Source organism: Urocampus carinirostris, chromosome 1 (assembly GCF_059441175.1).
Source record: "Urocampus carinirostris isolate Australia breed hairy pipefish chromosome 1, RoL_Ucar_1.0, whole genome shotgun sequence".
NCBI lineage: Eukaryota > Metazoa > Chordata > Actinopteri > Syngnathiformes > Syngnathidae > Urocampus > Urocampus carinirostris.
This window is the reverse complement of record NC_142349.1, coordinates 51,982,664-51,990,682: the sequence shown is the minus strand read 5'-3', so window position 1 is coordinate 51,990,682 and position 8,019 is coordinate 51,982,664.

The following is an 8,019-nucleotide window of genomic DNA, read 5'->3' as shown; positions in this document are numbered from 1 at the left end:
AGGGTTAGATGGTTAAGGTAAGGGTTAGGGGTTAGGGTTAAGGGTTAAGGGCTAGGTTTTAGGGTTAGGTTAGGGTCATATGATAATAAAGACTATTCTAATGGTAACACAGTTCACGTATCCCTTAACTGCCTGGGTCGCTGGAGCGCTACTTCCTGTGGTGTGTCTTGGTCAAGTACAGCCTAAAGGTGACTATCCTCCTCCAGGATGTTTTTTTGCACCCCCATATAATTTACATTCACACAATTGGGATATTTTTTGCAAATAGAATTGAACCAAATCATTAAAAAACCATTACACGTGTGTATTGCTCTTTATTAAAGGACAGAGGGTAGATATTAATTACCTCAAAAAACTTTTGAAGTCGCGGGACAACATTGGGGTAAAAGATTGTCTAGGGTGTCACGAGCGGTACAATTAGGGGACCCAAATGCGAAACGTTTCACACAATGCTTTATTAAGGGATCTGGGAAGTCAGGGCGAGAGGAAAAAGACAGCAATCTTGTGCTCGCTGGGCAGGAGGAGCGGGGAGTGTGATCGGAGACCGGAACATGTCGGGCAACCGGGATAGGAGAACGGAGCTTGGATCGGGGATCGGAACAAGTCGGGTAGCCGGGACGAGCAGGAAGTCAGGGATCGGGGATCAATACATGGATACGGGTAGCCGGGACAGGCGAACGGAGCTTGGATCGATACAGGAAACAGAATCAGGATATGGGTAGCTGGGACAGAAGAACGGAGCTTGGATCGGGGATCAATGCAGGAAACAGATCGAGATCAAAACGGGAGCCAGAGTCAAAAGTGCTTGCCTTGCATGCGCTGAGGTTCGCAGACGGACTGACAAGGAGTGAATGAGAGTGATGTGTTTGAATAGGAGGGGAACAACTCAGGAAACGAGCCCAGGCCTGGAAACCCATCTTATTTATTTTCATTTGTATGAATGAATAACTGTACACGCAGACATTTACAAGTTGTATATTTTTAAAATATTCTTTTAAAAATGTATCAGTTTGACCAAATGGGTTTTGAAGGCTCAAAATTAAAGCAAAATGATACAGGTCCCTGTTTTAAGCACTCAATTCAATATCCAGTTTTGTTGTGTTTCTGTATTATAATTTTGTAGGATTTCCGTTGTCTTACTGAAGTAGAATGTTTGAAGTATTTATATAGTAGTATTTCTGTAGTAATTCAGTATAATCTAACTGAACTACTTTTGTACCATTTATTTAGGATTTCTTTATTTTTTTCAGAGTTAAAGCAAACTGATATACTAGGTCCCTGTTTTAAAAGGCAGATTTAACTTTTAGTTTTATAGTAAATTTTGTAGGATTTCTTCAGTAGTATTTTTGTAGTAGACACACACAGGGACGATAATGACGAAGCTCAGCTATGATTATTGCCGTATGGCAATAATACCACTAGAGTGCAGTAAAGGACAGTTTTTGAAATATATTTTTTAAATATGTATTAGTACAGTTATTCTCTAATTCAGTGGTTCTCAAATTGTTTGACTCCAGGAAAAACCATTACTGTGCATCCTGATGATTACAACCGTGATCCAAACCAAGAAATCATTTTCACTTCCTAAATGGATAAAATGAAAGGATTGTGCGGTGTAAACCGTGTTGATCAATAAGAATGTCCGGCAGCAAACCAATGACAATGACTGTGGTGTTTTTGTCTTGGAGTATTCCAGATGCCTGGTATTGACTGAGCCCCTCTGCTTTTCACAAAGAAACATACCACAGAAACGCTAGAGCAGTGGTGTAAAACATGTGGCCCGCGGGCCTGATCCGGTGCGCTAGGGGATTGAATCCGGCCCGTGAAACAATGCTGAGGGAAGCGCAAAAGAAAAACGAGCTGCAGGTTGAAATATATCCACTTGATGTTGCCAAAGCCAGGTGCCTCTCACAAAGATGGTGTATGCATTCTCTCTCTCTCTCTCTCTCTTTCTCTCTCTCTCTCTCTCTCTCTCTCTCTTCTGTCTCTCGATAGAGAGCTCTATCTCCCTTTCTCTGTCCCACCCTCTCCCCTTCTGTCTCCTTTTTCTTTCTCTTTCTTTTTATTTCTCTCAAATCTACTATTTTCGATTGTTCTCAGTTATTTTCGATTGTTCTCAGCTTAGGGATGCTGCTGGAAAAGTGAATTTCCCTTCGGGGATGAATAAAGTATCTATCTATCTATCTATCTATCTATCTATCTATCTAGTCTGGCCCCAAAGAGAATGCTTGTTCTATCATGTGGCCCCAGAATTCAAATGAGTTTGACACCACTGCACTGAAAAATCTACAGAGAGCTCTGTGAATGTAAGCTTCAACGTCAGGCACAATGGTAATAAACTGTTTACAAAAAGGTAGAGATTTTTTGGATACAATTTGACATTTTGGGGATTTACAAAAAATACTGCAGGTAAACTTGAATCCACCTTCTCTAAACATATTTTCGTAAAAAGAGATACTTCAAATAAGGTCAACCTGTGAAGCTTTGAGTGGATTTTGGGTTATAGTACATCCTAAAATTGCACTGAAAAGGCCAATAATATCCTTAAGCTTTTTTTTTAAATTGAACTTTTGTCATATCATTATTTCTCAGGTTGCAGCTCATGATACATTAGTTTACAATTTCCTTCTCATTCTCATCTCATCTCATCAGCTGTACCGCTTATCCTTATTAGGGTCGCGGGGGGGCTGGAGCCCATCCCAACCATCTCCGGGCAGTGGGCAGGGGACATTCTGAACTGGTTGCCAGCCAATCACAGGGCACACAGAGGCAGACAATTCGCTCACTCTTTCACACATAGGGACAATTTGGACCGGCCAATTAACCTGACATGCATGTTTTGGGAATTTGGAAGTAAACCGGAGTGCCTGGAGGGAACCCACGCAAGCACAGGGAGAACATGCAAACTCCAAACCAAAAAGTTCGATCTCATAACTTCGGAACTGTGCCGTGGACGCGCTAACCACTGCGCTGCCGTGCTGCTTGGAAATCACACAGTTAAATGTTCAGTGTCTTTGGGCAAGACACTGAACCCCTTATGCCCCTGATAAGCAGGTTAATGGTGCCGCTATCGGTGTGTGAGTGTGTGTGTGAATGGGTAATTTTTAATGTCAATTAGGAGCATCTTTAAAAAAAAATTAAAAGCTTCACTTCACTTGAAGATAATGAAATCCATTTATCATTTTCTCCACTCTCTGCATTTTGCCATGCTCAAAATGTGTAAACAAACATTATCTGTCTTTTTCTGTGGCGGGTGTCAACTCAGATTTGCAGGAAGTTATCGCCTACTATTTAAGAGTTTAAACAGTGCCAGGCTGTGCATTCTACACCTAGGCCTTCAGTTCAAGTCTGAATTAGTGATGTGTCATTCTCGAACTAACTAATTCTCTGAGCCTGCTCTTAGAAGTGGAATTTTCTGTTTTATTTTTTAGCAGACTCTGCCACGCAACTCCCATGTGGTTCCGACTTTGCCGCTGCTTAGCGTGGTCCGATTGGGAGCCAGCAACGTGGACTGGAGGTGCAATGGGCCCCACGCTCCCCAGACATGCAACGCGTAAAGCCTGTCTTTTGTAACAAGACCTAAGTTAAACACTGAATACAAGTGACAAAGAAGAACAATGATGGGTGTATAGTAATATTTTTTGTTAAGTCAGCGCAAGAGAGGCTCGGCCCAGCCCAAACATAATAATTGACAGGATCGGCCCAAAATCTTGATTGGGTCATGTCAGGTTTGGCCTTGGGTTTAAGCGCTTACCTATAGACTGAGAGTAGTAGACAAAGGCTTGCCTGCTTCAGACTTGTTCGACCTTTCACTATTTAATCACAGTTTATTTCCCCTTTTAGGTAGGTCTCTTCAAGTTCTTCAGGATTTTTTTGTGAACACAGTATATAGTGTATCACGTTTATCGTTTCAAACCATACTGCTTGCCCTTCTCAAGAAACAATCGCAGGATGGAAACATGAAGAAGAGACACTTGCTCGTCTGCACAGAGAGATCTTGACAGCTCAGTGAGCCTCATGGCGTGAGAAGGTTGAGGAAGTGGCTGGTGAGAGAACTCTGCCACCGCAGCCCTGTGACAACGCTTACACTCCATCCTGCGGCGGCGGCCTCCTTTGCTTCACATTTACCACCCAGCTGTCAATTCCCACTGCACTCTGGTCACAATTTGGTTTAAAAACACTGCCATCGCTCGCCGCGGAAGTCCTACTTCCGCGTTCAGAGCGACCTTGCTTATGTTGACAATATCTGTGTATTATTTGCTGAGCAGGTTTTTGATCAGCTGATGCCATCATCAAAGTCTGTAGTTTGCAATAGTCTTTGATCTGTGCAGCCCTTTGAGAATCTTTGTGATTAAGGGCTATACAAATGAACATGACTTAAATTGACTAGATGTCTGTATGTATATTTAATGCTAAATGAAATAACTGGATAGGTCTCCAGGATTGGCTCCATGGCCAAATATTTTAAGCTAATGTTGGCCTGTGACTCCAACTATTTGACATATAAGATGAACAGATTTTGGTAATAAACAAAATTTCCAGCAACATAGCTAATAATTGGCTTCCAAACAAAGAAGAACCTGAAATATTTGTTAGAAAGGATATGGATATACAGATGTTTAAAATACTGCAGCGCGATAGGTTACCTTGGGTCATGTGGCTGCAGAGGAACTGCAAAACAAGAAGTAGCTAAAGTGTAAGAATGGCATCAACATGTGCTTGGTTGCGTGCAAGGACGGACGTGTCCACGCGGTCTGATGAGCGAAGCGTGAATGAAAAGCGGTTGCTTCAACACACTTTTTCCAATCTTGCAAGAAGCAGAAACGTACGCACACGTAATTAACACGGCCAGGGATTAATGGAAGTCCTTTAATCAGTAAATACACGTCATTGTGTTTCACGACACCCACACGGCGTCCAGCGAGTGAAAATAATCCGGACTGACGGCTAGCCTTCACGCTTGATCGCACCTCGCCTCTCAAAATGGATGCAGAAGGAGCGTTTTACATGCACACATGTCGGCACACACCGACTAAATGGATTCTCTGTCCTGCGCAGCTGAGAAGGCGCGATGTGAAGCAGGGAATTAGGAGGTGGGTGAGGAGTTGAATGTGGATGAGGACAGATGGGCAAACCAGCAGAGAACCACGGGATGAACTCAAAGAAAAATGACTGTGTCTAACCTCCATTTTAAACATGCCCTCAGGAAGTGGGGATCCTAGGATAGTAATGTGATGCATAAGAGGATGATCAACATCAACAAAGGCATTATCACTCATCACTAAACCTGTCTGGATGTGTTCGATTAGAGCAGTGGCTAAGATTTTTTTTTTTACTCCAAGAGACATGAAAGCAAAATATTTTCATTTTATTCATCACCACATTTTAGTTCTGTGTTTGCCATCTAAGGATTTGATAAAAAATATAAATAACAATAATTTCAGAACCTGTTATCCATTTCAACAGATATGCCACATTAGAGTAGTCTCTCTCCCGCACTTATTTAAAATCGTTGAGTGTTAAGTTTGAAGTGAATGGTGCTCAAAATAAAGATGGTACTATTGAGCAAAATCCGGACTTGTCAGGACCGGAACGGAAACAGGACCCACTTGTGTGACGTTTACCACAAGTTTTATTGAAAGAGGGAGGAAGAACTGCACCCACAATTCAGTGTTTGCTGGGCGCGGGAAGCAAGTCTTGTACTCGGATTGTGATCCGAACACGGAAGTGGATCTTCCGTAGCGAGCGGTGGCGGTGTCAGGGACGGAAAACTGGTCGGTAGCCGGGACTGGGAGAGCAAGACGTGGTCGGGGTCGGAAACGAGTCGTAAGCCAGAACGGGAGAGTAGACGTAGTCAGTAACAAAAAGGGGTCATAAGCCAGGACGGGAGAGTAGATGTAGTCAGGAACAAAAAGGGGTCATAAGCCGGGACGGGAGAGCAGACGTGGTCAGGATCAAAACATGTTGTAGCCGGAGACAAACGGGAGCAAAAACGGGACAGGTGGGATTCAGGGTCGAAAAAGGCTTGCCTAGTTAAAAAGGAGATTCACAGACAGAGTGACAACAGGGGATTGACAGGACAGGGTTCAAATAGTGACAGGGAGCCAATCAGCACCCACGGCAGTTGGCGCCAAATGAGCGGGCACAGGTGAATCGCATCGGTAATCATGACAGGACTAAAGTACCAAACAAACAAGCCGGCAAAAAGCAACTAACAAAAGACAAGAAACCAGAAACTAAAAACAAACCCGGAACTGGATAAATGCATGGGTTAAAGTAAGTAGGTCAAGTCAAGTCATGTTTATTCGTGACACCCTTAATCACAAGAATTCTCAAAGGGCTGCACAGACTACAGTCTACTTGACACCGTCCCCTGATCTAAAACTTGTTCATTCCAACAATTTTACTTTGCAAAAGTGGGAAAACAATATTTTAGGTATTAAACTTGTATTTTACTAAGCAATGGAAAAAAAATATCAAATTTAAAATATATTATTGTCTTTCAGCAGGACAAGGAAACAAACCTGTCACCATGGTAGCAGCAAATGTAAAAAATGTGAATGACCCAACAACATGTGCTTTTAATTGAGAACAGGTGTGTCCAATCACTTCGCACCTGAGCACAGTTCAAAATGTGTTTGGCGTCCACTGGTGGAATGAGGCACAGCAAGTGTTGTGGTAAATACACTTGCATTTGTAGAATAGATTTGCATACATGTAGAAATTTAGAAAGACTTGCTTACAGTAGTGGGAAAAGGTCGGGTAGACATCCTTGAAGATACTCTTGGCAGACATTAAGTTTCCTTGAAGATAGCGTGCAAGGGACGGGACGCTCTGTACTTGATACGTGATACAGGACCGCCTTTTGGGGTGTACTCAATCGAAGCCTAATCGTCACTACCAGCTTTAAATACATTGTCATGTTCCTAGCTCTGTGAGATCTCCATTGACGAATCAATAAAGTGACATCTCCCTCCGAACGGGGCTGGCTCCTGTCCATCCTTATCCACATATGAGAAGACTTTTCTCTCGATTATCGGACCTCCAATTTCTCCAACATTTAAATGGCGCCCAACGTGGAGAGTTGAGGCTCCTTTCATCATTGTTGTCCTAAATAATGGTCTTGAAACAAGGTGCAGTGTTCTTTTGTAAAAATGACACAAAATACTGCAAAAAAGAAGAACATGGATGTATATAGGGGAATGCCCTTACAACTCACCCAGTCCAATTGCTGTGGGTGCTTGGCCGACATTTTTAGGTATGTACATTTTTTTTCCGTTGGTTTATATCATAAACTGTGTCAACAATTAACATATATTGTTTTATTTGCTTCCATATCAAGTATTCTATAAAGACTTTGCCTTATATAGTTTGGACCGAACGTACGGCTTTTCACATTGCTGACCCTTATTTTTTTCAGACCCAAAAGGACTCGTTAAAGAGCCATATTTGGCTAGCGAACCATACTTTCCTGACCCCTGGATTAGGGTCTCTGCTTAAATTGTCTCTGGCTAAAATAATAGTGTCAATACTCCAACGACAAATGCACGATTGCTGCCAAACTTCTTTATATAGGATGACATTGCACATCCTTTAAAGGGAATAAGAAGTCTGCTTTGATTAAATTGGAGGTGGTAATTCAAATAAGGGATGCATTATAACTGTTTTTTCCCCGACCAGTAAGGGTAACCTATACCATCTTGTTTCTAGAGATCGATACCGATAGCTACAATACAGTGGAGGTCTGTGCATTACACCCAGGCCTTTAGTAATGTCCTACTGAGTCCAGCTTGAATAAATATCCATCCAAACATCATTTATGGCATCACGGTTCGAGAAATCTGACTCAGGAGCACACGTGCTCTTGACTAGGAGTCACATCGCCTTAATTGTGTACAAGCAGGGTCATTCCGGAGCCTTTAAAGATCAGTAAACCTTAGTCAGCAAATAAAATGTGTCACTATAATCAATTATACAAAATAAAAATCAGGGATTTCAGACTAATTGTCCTCAAAGTTG